The sequence below is a fragment of the Cololabis saira genome, chromosome 13 (genome assembly GCF_033807715.1).
Source record: "Cololabis saira isolate AMF1-May2022 chromosome 13, fColSai1.1, whole genome shotgun sequence".
Lineage (NCBI taxonomy): Eukaryota > Metazoa > Chordata > Actinopteri > Beloniformes > Belonidae > Cololabis > Cololabis saira.
This window is the reverse complement of record NC_084599.1, coordinates 17,811,571-17,833,333: the sequence shown is the minus strand read 5'-3', so window position 1 is coordinate 17,833,333 and position 21,763 is coordinate 17,811,571.

Below are 21,763 nucleotides of genomic sequence, written 5' to 3'. Positions count from 1 at the left end.
TGACACCTCTGTCATGGTCTGGGGGGGTCTGTATCGCCTTCACTGGCACTATGTAACTTTGAGGAGCATGGTAGGAACCCTGCCACACTAAAAAACTACACATCTTTACTACTTTGACTGCTTTGCGGCATACGTCACTTCCCCCTCCTTCCCGATTCGTAGTCGAGACGAAAATGGGTGGGGCTTGTAGCGCAGCTACGCAGAAGCTGGTAACCCGTTGCTGTGTTGTAGCTGCAGCAGCTCCACATAACAGACGTGGGGAAAAGATCGCTAATGGTTTAACTTTTCACTGCTTTCCTGCTCGGAGGCAGAACCACGGAGGCCGGCCAATTATCTGAGATAACAAATTAAAAGAGTAAAAGAGTCGTCGGCTCGGTTGGATCGCGGCTGTAACGAGTCCGACCAAACATAACGTCCGTCAGTAAACAAACAAACACGCACACAGACGGGCGTCGGATCAAAACACGGGTTTATTAAACCACAAACCAACACTCACAGACCGGGGTCGGATCATTCAAACAGGTTTTATTCCCCACTTCTCCAGCTAAACACAGTTGCTGGCCAGCTCTCTGCGGTGCGATTAATTTTGTTGAGGAAAAAATATTAACTATTTGATTTGTAGCTGCAGAGGAAAAAAATAATCTCACGATGAAAAAAAAAACAGCGTTCCGTCTGTTCACTTGGTGAAACAGAAAAGCGTCCCATCTTCTCTCAAAACAAATGCACGCGACGGGACAGGAGTTTTCCGGCAGTACGCGCTGGTGCTCATGGGAAACGTAGTGTTCTTTCTGGTAAAACAATACCGCTTTTGTCCAAAAGATGCCGCCAAACTCAGAAAAGCTGAAAGTTACGTTGTGCTGCTTTAAGGTGTAACATGTGAGATATGAGTGCTGCTGTGTGAATTGGTATTGTAGGAAGATATGTCCAGCAACCCGGAGGAACCATCACTATCTGAGGCTGGGCATATACCTCCTCTCCTGCTGAAGCTCGGCCGGTGTGTATCTCCAACGAAGCTGAGACGTGCTCTACTGTAAGTGTCCATCAAGAACAACCAGCTTGAAACTTTACTTTTTGATTGTAGTTTTTTCAACTATGTGTTATATTCAGCACTGACTCAATAAAGCAATAAATGAGCAGAAACATCAAGGACTTGTTGCCATCGGTGGACTTCAATGTAGAGGAAAGGCATTAAGGAATGCTTTAGAGCCTTGTGAGAGTAAATACTGGGGATCACTGAGTGAAGTTAAACTGTCTTACGAACATTAACTGAGACACACAGGGCCAACTGTGCTATCAGTTAGCACGTGGCTAACTTGGCTGCCCTTTAACACTCTACAACCTAAACTATAATATTTCAAGTTTAACCTGCAGTTTGTTCCAAGTTGAACATGATGTCGGTGTCAGGACAAGGGCAGGTTCAGCTGTTGGCAATTAAACTCTGAAAACCAGAAGGACACCACAACGTCAACATTAACCCAACATGCAATCAACTTATTTATGTACAGATTTAAATATTTATTTCCTGACAAATATAAAGGACATTGGATACTGAATCGTGTCATTGAAGTTGTTGAACGGTAGCTGAGTTGTAATTCTTTTATATCAACAATTTAATCAAGTGCTTAGCCTGGATTGTAATGACATAACTATAATAAATTATAAACAGGAACATGTCAAATAGAAGTTTTTGGCAAAAAAATAATATCAACTAGGCCCAAAAGCCACATATGATGTCATATCTATACAAATATGGAAAACTGTGAAATTAAATTATTTCGACCAGCTGTTATGATTAAAGTCCCAGATACACAGGAGCAGGTGTAACTTCATTAAGTGATGCATGTGTAGACTGAGCCTGGAAACAACCACGAGATTTTCAGTAACTGGCTGGAGCAGCAAACTACAGCAGTGCTCACAAACTGTTTCAGCGCATCAACTTCTGGTGCAAATGATGGTGTAATAGCTTTCAAGAAGGTCATGACATTCTTACATCACACAGGAGTTTAATGTTGGGTTAAACTCAAGAATGTAAGCAACATTACGAAACATTGATAGATCATTACTAAGCTAATAGAGATTTTCCTTGTGAGTATCCCTGCTTTTGACCCTCTCCATTTCTGCAGGAATGCATTTGCAACCTTGGCCTGACAGCAGATTTAGAAAGAAGTTCTCCAGAACTGATGAAACTTTTCACTGCATTCCTACTTAACTACATCCCGGCACTCTATTTATTTCTTTTGCCCTAAAATTAGCCCAGTGTTTTTCTTCTTGTTCCCCAAGGATGCAGTGATTAGGACTATAATTATGCATGCATATTTGCACAGATTTCTTTTTCTTTTTTTGTATTTTGCATGTGCTTTATTCTCCGCTAATCACATCAAAGTATGGCTGAATCCTCCTTTTATCCGGCATTGTCAACACTGACTTCCTAAAAGAATGGAAAAGCACTCAAAATTCTGGTTAAAATAAATGTTTGTGCAGTTTATTAAATCATGATATCCATTTTTTTTTATCTCACAGAATTCCGAGCAGATTAATGGAGTCTGGTATGGTGATATCTTTTGCTTGAATAGAGCCTGGCAGTCAGTATTAGTGTTCGGATATGTCAAGTTCCTGCAGTGGTAAATTCATTAACTCAGCTCATTTCAGGGCCTGTTAAACCCCACATATACAGTCCAGCGCTGCAAAGACTGCCTGCTGTTTAAGGCTGTTTTAACCGCACTGCCACATAATTACAATAAGCAGAACACCATCCTGTCATTGCACACAAACTGAACAATCACTGGGAAAGTATTTCCCTGCTTTGATAGGATTTATATACTCATATACAATGTTTTTCTGTTGGGAAACTGAGGGGAATATTTGTTTTTCAATGTGAGTCACATGTAAAAAAGGATAGCCAAACACAAAACCTCAGTGCGGAAGTCTTAAGACCATTCCAGCGTAGGCTGTTTAATTACACATTCTCATTACGCTGCTGTTGCCAAATGTTCTGAGAATTTTAGCAACTGCAGTGATGGATTTCCCTAAGCAGCCGACTTCGCGGCTGCATAATCTTCCTTGACTGTGTTTAGAGAGGAATCATTGTGAAACAGGGAAAAATCTTGATCGTCATCTTGCAAAACTCTGTAAACACGACGTGCTAAATAAACCCAGGTGTTTGTTTGACCTATAAATGTCTGTTTCTCTGGATGCTCCAGGTCACTCATGCCCACTGGACCTTCCTTTTCTATGTAGTGTTTTTCCCCCAAAATAGTAATTTCTGGTATGATTTCCAGGAATTACAGACACTAAACTCTGCCACAGAGCTCGGGACCCCACGTAACCCGTTTTGTTTACAGCGCCGTTTGGGCAAGAAAGAGAGCCACTCGTGCGAGTCACGGCGTAAACATGAACTTCAGTGTCCGAGTTTACGGCGCATTTAAACCCAAAAGATAACTATGTTTCTAAACTTGAAAGACTCAATATTACCAGTGCTTTAAGTTGGCCGGTATGCACCGGTATGCAGTACTGACACTTTTAAAGCCCCCTCCTTCAGCGTACCGACAATTTTTTCCAGCGTAGGGTGCGGACTGGGATTTTCCCAGCTTTCCCCAATAGTCAGAACCCTGCTCCGACCTCCCTACAGTTTACAGCTAGTTTATTGTTGATAGAAAAAAAAATATAGATATATATCCTCAAAGGAAACATTTTGTTTTGACACAAAACACTCGCCGTCCACGTCATTGCACACTTCATGTTGTGTAGATGTTCAAATAGACGTAGGTGTTTTGGATGGGAGGAAAAGTGGAGGGCAAACGGTCACGGCCGTGATGTTGACCATGGACACTTTGATATTCAACATGTTCATGCAGACACTCTGCATGGCTGGTCAATATATTGAGTTTTTGACCCACTGAGCTATCCAGGGACCCTGTGATTGGCATGTTAATTTGAATCAAATGTTCCTGTGGATTTTCACGGGATGACTTAGACTCTGTGAATGAACATTTTAAGGCACCATATCATGCATTAATTTCATACTTCTATGATAAAAAGTTACTATGCAGGTGCCTTTTCTCTCAGGTGAGTCATTCACAGACGATATGACTAAGACTAAATGACCCCCCGTTGAAGGCATGGATAGTGGTCATAAATGATGGTGTTGTTCTTGGGGCCCACTGCAGCTGGATTCGGTGAGAGCATCTCTCATGTGTCAGCTGTCTTGGTCGCGCGTTTTATGGGATAAATCCTTTTATCTCGCCTCTCTGGATTTGAAGGAATCCGATAAAAAGACCTATCTGTTCCCATTTTTCAAATTTTCTGGCCTCCCGGCGCACAACAGCTATCAGGCATCATTTACTGTTTACTGGCGCAGAAACATCCTTCTATCCTAAAGCTTCAGCTTTACTGCCACAATGGCATTGTTTACATTGTAGAGTGGTGCACGCTGGGAATTCTGACGTCACGGTCTGGAGCTTCATTGGTGGAGTTGATATTGTAATACTTACAGTATCTTTACTATAAAGTCGGTAACCCCATGCACCAACAATTGAACATAAGTTATTAGTATCACACAGGTTTTGTTTGTTTATTTGGCATTAGCATCATTATCTTTAAGTATATTAGTTCCATTTGTCATGCGCACATTTAATTAACTTTAACATGTTCAACTTTGTTCATTTTTCTTTTTTTAACACTGCTGGGGAATCCATTGGCTGGGGGTTGCAGGCAAGCTGTGTTTCATACAAGCAGACCGGGGACAAAGGAGGATCAGCTGCGTCATGGGGAATATATAATCGTTATGTATTATATTTTATTCGATTTGCGATATCTACTTAAAGGTGACCTATTATGGCATTTAAAGGTGACCTATTATGGCATTTAATGTATATTTTAAACAGGCCTTGAATGTCTTAAAAACAATCTAAAGCTTGTTTTTTCTACATAAATCATAAATCCAGCCTGTGGGCCCTGTCACTAGTTTTACCGCTTTTAACCTCTTTTTCTGCGCCTCATTTTTAGGGAAGGGGGGGTATGATAATGAGGTTCTGTGCTGATTGGCTCCCTGAATGACGTGTAGCAGGGGAGGAGCATAAACCTCGCTCCGCCAGAGCAGCCCGAGCCTGTAAATTATCACAACACTGAATTTTCACAAATGGAAACTTTATTGTTAAAAAAATAAAATATGAGTTGTATATAAATAACATTTATGCACTATTTAAGCCGGATCTGCCCGGCGGATGCTGAACGCTGGCCCCGGAGCCACGCCGGGCGCCCAGCATGGCTCCGCGGCTGGAGCAGCGCGCATCACCGCGGCTTTAACGGGGGAATCTGACCGGTTCCGACCGACCGGGACCGCAGGAACCGGCCTGGACTGGTAGCAGGGACTCCCGGGGACCGACCAGCGGAATTTCAGCCGGATCTGCCCGGCGGATGCTGCGCGACAGGCGCCGCAACTCCACAGCGGGCGCACGGATCCGCTCCGGAGCGCATCCGCGGCGCATCGGCCGTTAACGGGGATCAAACCGACAGATTTGCCTGAAAATCGGTGAGGGTGAAGCTGGTCCGACCTGGGACAGACCCCCGACGAACCAGCTCCCAAACCACCCGGGAACCTGGATGATTTAACCCGGATCCGGCGCCGCGTCCGACTGGCTGAAGGAAGGACCGCTCCAGCAGCGGAGAGAGCTGGTTGTGTGCGTGGTTTCAGCAGCGGAGGATGAACCTATGGAAATGAGCGCCTATGGTGACGTCACCATAGGCGCAGATTCAGAATGGCTCAAAAAAGGGTCACGTGACACTGGAAGACTCAGTCAGGGGGGGGAGCAGACCCTGCAGAATTTCATGGTATTTTGTCTCCCCTGTGCTGGCAGGGTGAGGGGAGACCACTTTATATATGTTAAAACAAGAAAAAACGTCTTTTTCATAATATGTCCCCTTTAATTCTGTGTTTGATTACTATTAGTTTGAAGTAACTTAACTGTTAAACTAAATTTTCATCATTGTTGTTCAGATTGTTAGTATTAATTTCTCTGTGTGTCACACTAGTCTGATCAGACCGTTTTTAACTTGTATGTTGTCTTTGTTTTTTTGTGTCAGATAAGTTTGTTTTTTTTGTTGAGTGGTTTGGAGATACTTCGTTCATTTCCACTGGTCTGAGTTTAGTTATAATTCTTTGACCTCTGTCAACGGCCCTGTTAGTTGATTTTGGATACATTTGCATGTATTTATTCATTTTGTGTGTGTATGTGCAGGGCTGGGCGTGGAGGAATACTGTCTTTTTTTTGTAAAAACAATCACTATGTCCTCATGTTGAACCAGCTCTGTCCCTCACATCATAGTAACACCAGCACTGTGACTAAATGTGAATGCACGTGTAAACATATACTTGCATAGCTTTTCTCTTGTTCTGAATCAGAATGAACCTCTTCAGTTTAACTATGATCAGTCACAGATTCCTGAGCAATATTGGACAGAGATTCTCTCTAAACATTCAAAGCTATGTTTAAATTTGCCAGTACCTTGATATTTGTAAAATATTTGTTACTTTTGGCATTTAATGTGGATCCAGAAACCTTGTAAAACAGTCCCAAATAAGAAACACAAGATGAACCCAAGATATTTCTTTTTAGTTCTCATCAACATAATTACTTGTTAATCTTAATCGATTTCTGCATTTCAGACCTGAAACACATTCAGAAAACATTGGTACAGAGCCAATAAATGCTAGTAATGAGGGGAAAATGAAAAAAAGAAAATAAAAAAAAGATAATGATGCTATTCGAAGCAGGTACCCTAAATTCTGGACTACAGAGCGCACCTGATTATGAAGCCACACGCTGTAATTTTAGAAAGAAAATCAATTTTGTACTTGTATAGGCCGCACCGGATTTTAAGCCGCAGGTATCTAACATTGTATGAAATATTTACACAGAAAGATATTACACGTGCAGATTTTTTAAATGTTTGATTTAATCTGTATGGTAAAACAAACAAATGCGGCACATATTACAAATGCTTTTTAATGAACAGTGCAACCAAACAGGAAAAGTCAGTGGTCGCCTTCTTCTTCCTTCTGCGCCCGAAACCCATCAAAGTCCTCTTCTTCAGTGTCCGAATTTTCCGCCGCTTGAGCACTCGCAGCAGCCCGGCCTTTCTCGTCGCTCATCATCCAAGCCTCCCACTCACTGCGCAGTGCCACTTTAAATGCTCGATTCACACTGATGTCCAGTGGCTGCAAATACTTGGTGGTGCCCCCAGGAATCACAGCTGGAATTGAGTTTGTACTGTTGATGGCAGCTTTCACTGAGTCTGTTATGTGGGCCCTCATGCTCCGTCACGAGCAGTGCTTTTTTCTGTGAAAAATCCCCCTGGATGCTTCCCATAGCACTCCGTCAGGCATCCCTTCATTAGGCTTTATTCCATCCAACCTTTTTTGTTAACTTAAACCACGATTTCTTTTGAGATTTTTTTCCTTTGGCATTGTCAGCCGCTTAAAAATCACCATGAGTGGAAGCTTTAGTCCGGATGCTGTGCAGCTCATAAATCTGAAACACCAAGATGGCCCACCTCTAAAATCTTCGATTTTCATGTCGGTGGCTATTGCCTTAGCTTTCAGCCTGATCTGCACGGTGGAAACGCCACGGCCTCCTGTGATTACCTCTGAACGCTTTTGCCATCTTTTTGCATCGAGTCAGTTCTTCATACTGGCGTCTCCACCTTCTCAACATCAATTCATTTATGCCAAAATGGGGTGCAGCAGCTCGATATCCTTCTTCAATCGCCAGACAGATTGCCTTTAATTTAAAAGCAGCACAGTATGCTTTTCTTCACGTGTCTTCCATGTTAATGAGGTTGAATAGTAATGGCTGATTTATGAGATGGTAATTTACTGTGAAATTTCATTGGACCGCTGTGAACTACTCATCAATTCTACTGTTTTTGGCGCGAAGACAATAGACCAATAGAAAAGAAAACACGCATTAGCCGCACCGTATTATAAGCCACAGTGTTGAAAGTGCAGGAAAAAAGTAGCAGCTTATAGTCCGGAATTGACAGCAATATGATTTAGCACAAAAACAGTATCCATGAAATTTTATTTCCTCAGCAAATGTGTGTTAGAAAAATCTGATTTTCTTTTTTCAAAGATACCCCATGTTCAGCTTATCCACAGTCAGCATCTACATTACTGAATTCACAGGCATCTGGACTGGACCATTGCACACTGTGATCAGACAAATCAACATGTCAGATCTTTTGTGGAGGATATACTGTGAGCTCTGGACCAAAGATGAAAAAGACCATCCAGATTGTTATCATGAGCAAGACCAAACGCTTTGCTCTGCAACAGTATCAGTGTCCTTGGGAAGGCTCATTTACCCTTCTTTGATGGCAGCATTAATGAAGAACAGTAGGCTGAGATTGCAGAGCAACATGTGTTTTCTTCAAAACAACGTATTTTTCAGGGACATCCATGCATTGTTCAACAAAATAATGCAAAACCACAATTTTCTATTTATTACGAACACATGGTTGAGGGAATGAGGGAGGGGAATGGTTACTGGACCGAACTGCTTCCCATCCTGACCTTCCATCAACGGAAAATGTCCAGAGGGATTACCAAGAAGAAGAAAGAATGCAACAATGAAAACCCCCACTCTGTAAAACCTGTGAGCTTTACTGTTTAATTTTTATTTTTTTTCAGGCATAGCAGTGCTATCCCCTCACACACTGCTTTGACGGTGGATCAATCCCCTGGGTGCTACCAGAGCAGGGGTGTCCCTCTGTCTTCAAGAAGCTCTTGAAACTAATGTCTTCTGAGAAAATCTCCTCTAATGCATCACTCCCAACAGATCCTTACCTGCACTTCTCTATCTTCTCCCTGATTTCCTCCGGCCTCCTATACTCCTACAGCCATCTTCTCCGACTGCTTGTCACCTGCACCTTTAGCAATCTACTATTACTAATACTTTTGTTTATTACTCTCTGGCAGTAGTAGCACTTGAGGTGTGACTGTGATAGAGCTTGCCTGTCCTCACTCTGCTTTGGATTGAAGCATCCGCTGAATGCCAGAGTGGATCCAAGGCTAGCGGCCTTCTGTGTGCATATTCAGCAGACTCTGCCACTCTGACGCACACACAAGCAAGTCCCATTAGTGTTGCTTTCTGGGCTCGCTTAAGGTACAAAAACACACACACATACATTCAACCCTGACCAGTACAGCAGGTTCAGCAGCTGCAGACAGCAGTTTTACGTCAGCCAGCACCGCCCGCATGCCGAGAGATCCAAGAAGACGTTCAAGCCTTCAGTCCGAGACACTATCAGGTTGCTGTCCTCAGGGGGCTTTAGTCACCAAACCTCACCCTGACCCCAGTGGAAGTGGTTCACCAATAATTGCTAATCCCCCATCGCTGAGGGGAATCCAGGGACCATGCATGTGTAATAAAGTGTGTCCGACCCTCTTGTCTGTGACGTGAGCGTAATGGCAACAATGTAATGGCAACAATGTCTGGCTGAGAGAGACACCCAGGGGAGCAGGATGTTCTGGGTTCAACTCCACTCCCCAATGAGTCAGTCCATCAAGAAAATCCAACCGTGTCTGTAACAGAGATGATGCATTTACATAAAATGCGATTTCTGAACGTTTTGGAAACACACAAAGATATCAGCATGTTGCACGTACACATTCAATTTGCAGTAATTGTGCAACCACAGAGATTGACTCTAACAGCAGTAAGTAGGGAGTAACGGCTCCCTGATGTGTGCCAGGCATGAACAACCTCTCCCCTTCCCACTGGGCCACGGTCCAATAATTCAGGCAATGCTTTGATCCTCGAACACAGTTGCTATAAACGATACCGACAACGACTCCGTCAAATCCTGTCTGCCCTTAGCGTTGCCAGGTACGGTATAAGCAGCGGATGCTACACACAGTATCACTACACATGCTCAATGAGTGAAAGACGATCGTAATGCTAAAGTGTGGTTGGCCACTGACAAACCAAACTTGGTGTGGTCTATTTTTAAGGAGGGATAGGCTGGAAAAATGCAGAAGGAAACTGAGAGGAAAGTGTGAGGCTGTGGTTTATAGAATGCTGTCTCTAGGACAGCGGACCTTCAGGGAGATGTGTTTCTCTCTGCCTGTCAGGATCTTAAAGGATCTTCATCCAGCTATTTTAGTTTGTAAGAAACCAATCACAGAAACACAAAGTTGTTTTATTCAACAGCTGAACATCCTAGTGTTGTAAACCACATTTATAACAACAAGTTGTTGAAATTAAAGGGAAAGTTTCGTTTTTTTACAACCTGGACCTTATTTCTGGCATTTTTTATGGTCGTATACTCACCCAGAGGTGTTTGGTGTCATTTGGAGTCCTTCGGAAGATATTAGGAGTTTTGTGCGAGCCGCTTCTCCATATAATGGTAGCAAATGGGGGCACAGTGGGACACAGATGATGCAGCGTCTAAATAACACATGATTGCCGCGAAACTCGTTCATTTCTTTTGCCCACTCTTGCTACATCTTAGTCCCCAGGTTTTTATTCAGTTAAACACATAATAACTCACTAACAATAAGGAAATCTGTTTATAAACAAGACCTCTGAACTCATGACGTCATCTCTGTGCGCGCATCCCAGACACAGCTCTGTGTACAGCTGGAGTTCGCTACTGTTAGTTTACTGTTAGTTATTTGAAACATGTCTGAATATTTGTCAAATTCTGAGGTTGTGGACGACGACTTTGAATATGATGGATGTCCTTACCGTTTTCTAGTCTAAGTTACCGTTTTAAGTCTAGCTGTACCTGTCCGGGATGCGCGCACAGAGATGACGTCATGCAGGTTAGAGATCTTGTTTACAAACTGATTTCTTTGTTACACACACAGCCTCGGATGTAGACAACAGGTCCTGGAAGACGCGCAGAAGCAGATCTAGTGATTCATAAAAGAAATGAACGAGTTTCGCTGCAATAATGTGTTATTTAGACGCTGCATCGTCTGTGTCCCGCTGTGCCCCCATTCGCTACCATTATATGGATAAGCGGCTCGCACAAAACTCCTAATATCTTCCGAAGGACTCCAAATGACACCAAACTTTTCTGGGTGAGTTTACGACCATAAAAAATGCCAGAAATAAGGTCCAGGTTGTAAAAAACGAAACTTTCCCTTTAATGGCATTTTCTTCAGATAAAGTAAAAGAAAAATTATTGAATTATGAAACACAAAAATCCAAATTTATATATTTTAACACTCCTGCTGGCTTTTATGATGGATTAATACTTTCCTTCTGTGGCAAAATGTATTATCATCCTCAAAAATGATTTGTCTGTCACCAAACCTGCTTTTGATTGATGGGAAGAGAAAAAATGTCCAAAATAATTAAAATTTTTTCTTTAAATAGTCACAAAACTTAAATCTGTCAACCATTTGATTGTTTGAATCTTCTCTTAAAAGAGACAAGCACAAACAAAATGGTTTTCACAGCCGTCACTGACCCTCTTCGCTGCATTTTGAGAAAATCAACAAATCAAGAATTTGATTCCAGTGACGAACTAGGAAAAAAAATAGGATCTACAGTATATAATATTATAAATAAAAAGTTATTTGCTTAAAACACAAGTAACACGGCTCTAGAGATTCTATTTGAAGATGATTACTAAGCCAGTTGAGGGGGCCAGTATTAGTTTTGAAGGGAACCTATACCTACCTTGTACAAAAATAAGAATTTAAAAAAGAGAAAAATGAAAAACCATTAAATTAGTCTGTAAAAAAATTAAAGGTCTGTCAACACTGCAAATTTAGAGAATTTAACAAATTCTCGGTGCATACAGGTCACTGTAGGAAACTAGGGACCTGAGGGTGTGATTTGAGCCCTGAGGAAGCTGCATCAGAGAATGTCACGCCACTATGACCAATACAGCCACATGTGCTTGGAAGTAGCTTGTATAATGACTGTCCCTCAATGCAGTCCACTGCTGCAGCCGCCAGATGTAACCAGAAACTGTTTATGCAAGTAGAAGGCTGTGTATCAACTCTGTGCCGAAAACACCAGGTTCACCTCAAATAAACAGAAAAACAGTAACATGAGATGAACTCAAGTTCCAGCTCACTTTTATAAATATTAATTCTTCATTCCAAAGATGAAGCGACTACAAAGACTGTTTCAGTGAACGCTGCAAAAGCCAGCAACAGTGATGTTGTGGAGCTGGCTCATATACGGCTCTATGGAAAGGTAGCAGTGATGAAGAAGTGTACAATATACAATATTTGTGAGACATTTTATTTCAAAAAACCTCAACGACACATCGTCTTTACCTACAAGGTTCAAATCATCTTATTTCAGTTGGACAATGTGAGATTTTGTTTGATTAAATTCCTACTTGTAGTAACTTTACTGAAAATGCAGTTGACACATCATGACAGTGAGAATCAGACAACAATGACCGCTGACAGTTGACTGTCTGAAATCTTGTATTCATAGGAAATATCCATCAACCATTCCACCTTACAAACCTGTAAAAATTAGTGTACTCAGTTCTGATACGAATAAAGATGGGAAATGAATGAAGCGATGTTGTAACATGACAGTAAATATAAAGTTGGACATTTTAACATGCAGCCAGCTTCTAGCGGCCAGGATCTGTAACAAGTCTTAAGGCTGGATTCTGGTTCTGCGTTAAATCGCACCGAGCGTGCGTCGCATGTTGCGCCACAATGAGCACCCCACAGCGCACGGCACGCTGTGTCTGACACGCACCTCCCAAAAATTGTGACTACGCGTCGAGGCGACGCAGACCGAGAGGGCTGTGATTGGTTTGCTTGGAAGCAACGCATTTCCGGTTCCGGTTCGTGAAGCAGTCGTGAACTTTCAGCGCTCTTTTTTCTTCGTGTGTGTGTGATTTTTTTTGTTTTTGTTTTTTGCACAATAGTTGTCCTTATCTCTTTGATTCACTGTGACTGGAAAAGTCGGATAAACCATTCAGGAAAAGAATGCACCCCCCTAGCACCTTCGGGGGGTATTGCACCGCAGCGAAATGGAGTGATGGAGAAGTCCGGAGGGTTCACGATGACGTCACGGCAGCGGCGTATGCTCTGCTTTGGTATAGCGCAGAACCATAATCCAGGCTTTAGTTCTGCCTGAGAGGCGACCCGGAAGTTGGATGGCTGGCACTGTCCAGTATGAGAAACTGCAGTACCTCGACTGACCACTGGGGGGCTATGTTCAAAAGCTAGTTAAAATGTTTGCAGAAGAAATAAACATCTTTACTTCTTGTTGCCTGGTGCATGGTGCATCTAAAAGCACCTTCTTAATGCCATCACATTTGACACACACAACATCCATCCATCCATCCATCCATCCATCCATCCATCCATCCATCCATCCATCCATCCATCCATCCATCCATCCATCCATCCATCCATCCATCCATCCATCCATCCATCCATCCATCCATCCATCCATCCATCCATCCATCCACTGGTCTACTGGAGCCCATCCCAGATGTCTTTGTGGGAAAGACGGGTACACACACGTTGCCATGACTACAACCATCTTGTATATATGTTCCACTGAGCATCCGTTTGTTTTGAAACAAATTTCAGCGCTGTCTTTCTGTTTAGTTGGAATAAAGAAAAGAGTAAAGAAGTGCAAAGTCTGAAAGCATCAATGTTTAAAAGCAGCATCAGCAAGTACGTGGCTCACGCTGAGAATGGAGAATCCCCTTTCACTGTACCGCACGGCAGAGACTAACGTACGGTCGATGTGCATATAAGTCCAGAGTGGCTGCCATAACACAGAACACACGAGGAAGGAAAACAATGTACAAATAGGGCGGTGGATTTGAGTATCTGGAAAAAAAGCGGAGATCACAATAAATCTTTGTAAGCTGATGTATGAAAGTTCATACCATTGTTTATTGGAACGTTTACAAGCGACAAAGCGTGTGCTTTATCAGGAAGGTTTCACCCCAGATCCATGAAACTGTCAAAGACACCAAAGCCGGAGATCAGGGTATAGCCAAATGAAGTCATTCTTACATTTTTCTGACATGAATAGTTGCAAGTTTGAATCCATTCTGTGGATTGATTTCAGTCCAGCACCACCTACAGCACATTGTCTATTGTTGAGAATCTTAAATGAGCGCATCCATCCATCTCTTCACCCGGCTCCTAAAATCCACACACATATCATGTTGCCAGCACATATTAGGTGACATTCTGAGTACAGTAATCCTGGATGGATTAGAAATCTGTGACATGAAGAATGTCTAGAAAAGTGGTGTGGAGGACCACTGCAGCGTCTGTTTGTGTAGACTTTGCATTTTTTTCCACGTTTCTGTGTAGGGGTTTGTTCAGGTTACTCTGGTTTCCTCCCACATAAACGTTTTGTGAACTCTGGCCTCGGAAATATCCTGCAAGTGTGAACGAAGTCCCCCAAGGTTGCGCTGAAAAAGTTAAACTAGGTCAGCAGCTTTTCTGAGAACTAACTGATATACGCAAACGCCGGTGACACAAGTTTGCCAGCGATGCTGCCTTGATGAGGGAATGACTGCGATTCCAGTAAGCGTTTTGAAACCACCTGCTGCTGCCAGATATCCAACCTCCAAAGACAGCTGCGTGAATGTGTTTGCATGTCTTCCCCATTTGTGTTTGTGTGTGTGTGTGTGTGCATTTCTGTAAGAGCATTCAGCGCTCTCACATTCCTCTTGGATGGAGTAAAGACTCCTGAAGAGACCCTGCTGCCTGGACTATTGAGTGTGTCAGGACTGTGAGGGAAATAAGAGAGGAAAGAGAGAAAGAGAGCTAACTTCAGAAGAGCACTTGGTATTATGCCACACAACCCCCCTTCTCTGCCTCCCTGCAGTAACTTTACTGGATCTTGAAGGCAATTTCCTCCTTCGGTTCACTCAGAATTCACTTTATTAAGCAAGGACCAGCCGTTGTTTGCCTCTGACACATGTACAGGTGGTCACCTCCACGGAGGACCCCCAGCCGCGAGCCCCAGGGAGGTATCCTGGAAACTGCTCTCTGATTCTGATTCACAAAGCGGCAACGATGGTCATCCTGTCCAGAAAGCCTCTTCCTGGGAGGTTACACGGGGGCTCAGAGGCGGATTAAAAAGCTGGATCCCTGCTATTGCTCTGTATATTCAAGTGGTAAACCACAACACTGCTGTCCACATGTGTTCATAATGAAGGATTCAGCTGGTTGAGAAGCACTTCGTACGTCAGCACTTGTTGTTAATGCTAACAAATGACATCCATCCACAAAAAGGGCCAGCGTGTTCAATACACTCAGAGAGTGCAACCTGACCCATGCTCAATACAGGAATATTCATAACAGAAAGTCAACTAAATCTGATGGAAAACTTGTAAGGATATAAAGACATTTGTTATTAGTAAAAATAATTCAAGTATATTGCTAAATATGTATATCCTTAATAGGGGGTTACATGTTTTACAGTAAAGAAGTTATTCTTTTAAAGATGGATAAAAAACTGTTTGGTCATTTAGAAGATGATCTGAGTAGAGTCACTGTTCCTCCACATCAAAAACAGCTTCCTGATGTAGTTCACCTGGGCAGCTCGGACAATTGGTCAGGATACCTTACAGTATACAAGATGGTTGTAGTCATGGCAACGTGGGTGTACCCGTCTTTCCCCCTAACACATCTGGGATAGGCTCCAGTAGACCACCATGACCCTAATTAGGATGCAGTAGAACAAGACGATGGATGGATGGATGGATGGATGGATGGATGGATGGATGGATGGATGGATGGATGGATGGATGGATGGATGGATGGATGGATGATGGATGGATGGATGGATGGATGGATGGATGATGGATGGATGGATGGATGGATGGATGGATGGATGGACATGTTATTAGATAAACATCTGATTCCTAACAGTCTTAAGCTCAGTTCAACACATCACATATTATATACACCATTATTTATTTGACAAAAACTGAACAAAAGTGCAAAAGCAGTGTGTGAAAAAAGAAATACATGGTTATTACTTCAGTTGTAATTGTCACGTTTTTGAGTTGGTCACAGTTTTGGTGTTTAATGGTGCTTTTCCACCAGTACCTACTCAGCTCGCCTCCACTCGGTTTGGTTCTTTCCCACTAGGGGTCTAACGTGCCGAGTAGAAACTTTTTCTGTATCTATTCTGCCGATGTTCTAAGCGGCTGAGTTGGCTGTATCTGACGTCATCACACTACAGGCCACCGATTGGTCAAGGGGCGGGGCCATCAGACGTCTGAGTCAGGAGGCGGAAATCAGCGAAAGAGCGACTGTGACGGCTTCTTGTTCATTTTATTTGACAGGCAATGGTAGAGCAAAAGTCTGTTTGGTGATCCAACTCTGAGGTGCAGATGTTCATAAACCTGGTGGCTGAGGAGAAATAAAAAGGGATCTAGACGGGCGATAAGGAACAAACAGATCTACCAGGAGCTCTGTCACTTCATAGCTGCTCACGGCTACCAACGGACTTTACAGCAGCGCCAAGACGAACAAAAAAAACATTAAAAAGCGTTACCACTTGAAGCTTCTCTCACTCTCTTTTTTAAACTTGATATCGAACACAAGCCACAGACCCAGTAGCACATCTATCATCTCCTCCAGGTTCTACATCTTTAGTGTTGTTGTCTTCTTCGTTTAGATCTCACAATCAAATACGTCACAGCAGCTTCACTCCAACCTCCTACTTCTGCTCCAGGTGAATTGTTATGGAAAAGAAACTAGGCTGAGTTGAGTCGAGCCGAGCTGAGATGATTAGAGCTGAGTAGGTACTCGTGGAAAAGTGCCATAAGTTCCAGTTCTATTTTGAAATCCCATGTCCTTATGTTTAAATTATGTCTTGACTTCCCTGGTTTCCATCTGCCCTGGTCGTCTGCACCTGTGTCTCATCAAGCCTTCTGTGTGTATCTAGTCTTATCTTTCCCCTGCTCCCTGCTGGTCCGTACTGTTCCTTCCTCCATGTTTCAGGTCAGGTTTTTGTAGTATTGGGTTTTGTCATGTTCATGTTCTGGTTATTTTTGTATCCTGCTAAGCAGTGCTTTTCTTTGTTTTAAGATAAAATAAATCACATTTTTGGAAATCCTACCTCCTGGACTCCTGCATCTGGGTCCATTCCCCCATATCCCTGGCAGTAATTAAGACAGTAAGCACCAAACAGGTGCTGCTATCCATTTATCCTCAGTAATTGAGGCCACTCAACAACAAAAAAAATGGATGTTTGGACCGCATCTATAAAAGGAGAAATATTTAAAATGTGCTGATCTGAAGCATTTGTTAACACAAAATCAAAGATAGAAGACATCATTTATGAACTTAGACAAGCAATAGTTGCTGGTCATCATTCTCTGCAAGGTTATAAAACCAAATCCAAACAATCTGGAGTTCAACAATCTCCAGTGAGAAACTGTATTCACAAGAGCAAAGCATTCTTGTGAATGCTGTTAATCTTTCTGAGAGTGATTGTTCCCAGGAAAACACCAAAAGCCCAAGAGCTACATGTCATACACTACAGACTTCGATTAGACACTAAAGTCCATATCAGCACCATCGGAAATGCACTTAACAGCTTTGGTTTGTCTGGGATGGCCACGGGAAGACATTCCTCTCTTAAAAACACTGGGAGTGGAGATGTTTGGTTGTCATTTTAATCAAAACGCAAACGCAGTTTATCAGAACAGACTTCTTCTACAGGACTGGGTTATAATTTAGAACCTAGGCACCTAAAACTCTAAAATGAATGTGTTACAATGACCTACTCAACCCTCTCTCTTTCACAATGACAAAAGAAAACTGATAATATCAAAAAGAAAATGATAACTTGAAGCGATTAAAGCTAAATGTGGTGCAAACTACTGATTTACAGGGTGCAGTCAGTCATTCAGATTTGTGTACAGTATATTGGCTTAGTTTATATGTGTAATATGTCATGTTATCTTTTGCTGTATTTAGCTAATTGTAGTGTGTGGTAGGGATGAGATGATTTGTTATTGTGTTCTGAGACTATCCTGTCTTTTTCCCTGGTTTGTAAGCGATAACTGTGTTTGACATCTGTTTGGTGCTGAGCAGGTAGAGCTCAGCAGGCCTTCAGGCCGAAAACAGCTGCCTGAAAAATGAACCTAAACATAAGAGCTGTGGGCTGTGCAGCTAAACGCTGCGCTGCAGTTCCCTGCAAACCTGAGAACGGTGGCAGATTCTGCAGCTTCAAATGTTAATTCAAATAATATAGAAAAAAGCTGTTTTAAAGACATTGTGGTATATATAATAACCAAACTGAACACATTTATACTAAAGCAGGTTTATTAATGCTTTTGCTTAAAGCACTGGGACGCTCCTGTGAAATGTCGTGATGACAGTTATTTGGTTGGACTTAGAAACATAAACGCCGCAGTTATATTAACGGATGATCACAGACAGAAGCCGCTGGCAGAGGGACAGAACCATCCAACCTGCTTCATGTTTTCCCTGCCGTTATTAGATACAGCACCAGAACATTTGTCAAAGTTTCTGAGCCAGCTGAATGTTTTTGGGTTGTTGCACCCTGCGTTCTCTTCTGAGACTCACAGCAGATAGCAGAGAGGCAGACGTGCAGATATGACTCTCAGGGAAAAGCAGGATGATTATTTCTGAGGGTTAACGCAAACTTTCGGTGGGTATGACTTAAATTAAGACCTACAGAACATGAATGCAACAATGGCCCAAAGCATGCCTGAATGTTTGAATTCCTTACGTTTAACATATTAATGGAACCACATATCCCATGTCTGACGAAGGTTTAAGCCATGTGACAGTTTACTTTTAGAAATTCCACATGAGCAGAAATGTGAGACGAGCTTGCAAAAATGAGGTCCAGTTTCTTCTTAAAGCTTCCAGTCAGAAGAAATTTGAGTCGCCTTATGGAGACCAGAGCTTTTCCGGGGTTTGCACTCAGAAGATAAAAGGCCAATATGGCATTAATAGACTTTCAACTGTGAATCATGTAAAACTACTCCGTTACAGGAGAAGAATATGCGCACTCAACTCAAAGAGCATTTTAAATTCAATTTAAAACTAGTTTTTAAACTAATTCTGAATCCCTAAGATTACTTTGGCTCACCAGATGTTACCAGATATTATACATTTTCCTGAGGAAATGTTGGACTATTGCAATGAATCGCATTACAAAGAACTATATATGAAGTAAACCAGGGGCTTTTGGGGTCCTGAGAGTAAAAGAGCTCTTGGGCTGCTGGTAATAAAGCTCAGCTCACATTGTAAGTGTTTTACGAAGCTGAGGCAGCTCAGTGCAGTGTAACCTATTCCTGAACCAAGTATGATCAGCATAATGTTGGACACTTTCAGGATATCTGAAAAGTCAACAACGATGCTGTTTAGTACAGAGTGAACTCCTGAACTCTTGTCATCTTGGGCTTGTACCACACAACTTTCTGCCTTCCTCCACACACACACACACACACACACACACACACACACACACACACACACACACACACACACACACACACACACACACACACACACACACACACACACACACACACACACACACACACACACACACACACACACTCTGGCTTCCTACCAGTTGGTTGGCTCTCCAGGTTCAAACTGAGCAGCAAAAGCACGCCACTGCAACAAATCCTCGTCCCTGGAGCAGCGTGCTTTGATCTGCGTGTTGTCACGGCTCTCAGGCAACATCGATTCAGACAGAATTCAGAACAGGATTTTGCTTAATGTTTTCACAACCTTGCAAGAGAGATGTGATGCTTGAAGCATGAGTCTGCAGCTCTGCTGTTTACTCTCAGCATTTAGCTTTGCGTTGATAAAGTTTACTTTGTGCATAATGGCATAACGTATGAATTCCACTCAGGTTGGAAAATATTACACAAGACCTACGTGACATGTAACAGCATTATGTCCCATCAGTTTATAACTTTAGGTCACATTTGAAGTCAGTTATCCAGTCGAAGGCTGGTGTCCACTTTTACTGATGAAACGGGAGACATAAATCAGCACTACAGATCGCACACGCTGATTTTATTTCTATATTTATTTATTTTAACTTCCCCTTTATAGAAGAACTGTATAACGTTTGAGCAGAAAGCATAGCCAAATGGAGTGACATTAATGGCCTGACATTATATAGTCTGAATACCTTGGGTTCAGCTCAGCGGTTCTAGGCTTTAAGTTCCTACATCTTGCATGACATCACCTAATTAATGCAGGCTAAACTATGCTTTTTGTGCGCGGATGTGACAGCTTCATGGCTGTTTTAATGGGAGCTCGCCGAGGACCGCTGGGTGTGGCAGGTAGACCGGCTCCAGCTGAGCGACTCGTTTCTGTACGATATCATGAAACCCTGCAATGGCGGTAATGCTGTCATTCACATTGTGGAACTGCTCAAGAGTATAGTTTCAGCTGACAACTGAATAAAAAGCAGAAGTACCCTAACCCAAGAGAGTACAGGAATCATGACATTCACTTCAGAGAATTTTATGCTGCAAGGTTTTTATATGCAGTTAAATTGAAAACAACTTCTACACGGATGGAAAACAGACTTCTGCTTCTTGGAAACCCATTAAATTCTATTCCCCTGTTCACATTTTCTACTCTTTTTACCCCCAATATTGTTTTACTCCCTGAACCTCCCTGTTTTTAAGCTTTGAATGGACCCCCCGCCCGCCTGGTCCTACTTTCCCTCTCTGCAACCCAGCGCTTGTGAAGATTGCCACCATATGTTTGAGTGATGGATCCTACAGTGTTGCTGGATCCACGTCCGCTGAATAAGATACATGTACGGCCCCTGTGGGCTCAGTAGTCGGTGCGTTTGTCCCATCATGCTAGCGGGCCTGCTTCATTTGGATATCTCTGCATTTTGTCTGTTCACCTCATCCATCTCCAACACTCGATTATTTTTCACCTCCAGCCCAAAGCTTATCCAACACCTGAAAACTTATCCTTGCAACTCTGTATGTCCATCCAGAATGAAAATCCAGTGCTAGAGTGTGAATCCAAATGTTTCTCATCGTCAAGCACCATCCTATTGTGCAAGCTCCTCTGGTGAGAGGGAAATATGAGAAAACAATCTTGTGAAAGGCTCCATTTACAGTGGAGATATTGTTTCAACTGCAGCTGTAACAGTACTTATAGGGTCGGAGCAACCCGGTCCCACAAAACAGTGCATTATTAGCACATCAGGTCATATCATGTTTTACTAACTCATGTTTCTAAGTTTATACATGATCTCCTGACCTGATTTTCCCCCGAACCCTACCTATTTTGGGCATAGTTAAAGGAGATATAATGTGCACTTTTAAAAAAAATTGATAGCTTCCTGAAATCTCTGTGATATATCACAGTGAAACAAACCCTAATGTCTTTATTGATCCGTTAAAATCAGCTGGGTTTTAGTGGGACTAGTCAAATACTTCATTTGACAGGACTGCCTGAGCTGTTGGGCTCGGCTGTAGTTACTAGCCCTTCTCCTGCTGCTGGCTAGCGTTCGTTGGCTGGAGCAACCAGCTGCAGCCACCTTCACCTAGACCCTACTAGCCCAACCGTAAGGCTATCATGGTGGTCTAACCAGCCACATTGTCTTTAAAATAAGAACAGTTATGCTCTCTTAGGCCCTTATTGACCACTCAGAGGTCATGTTCACTGAAACTGCTAAGCAGCTAAAGTATGAACAGTTGCTTGACACAATAGATTTCAATGCAGCTGTTTCATAAAGCCACGCCCCTTATTATGCATACATTTGTGGTG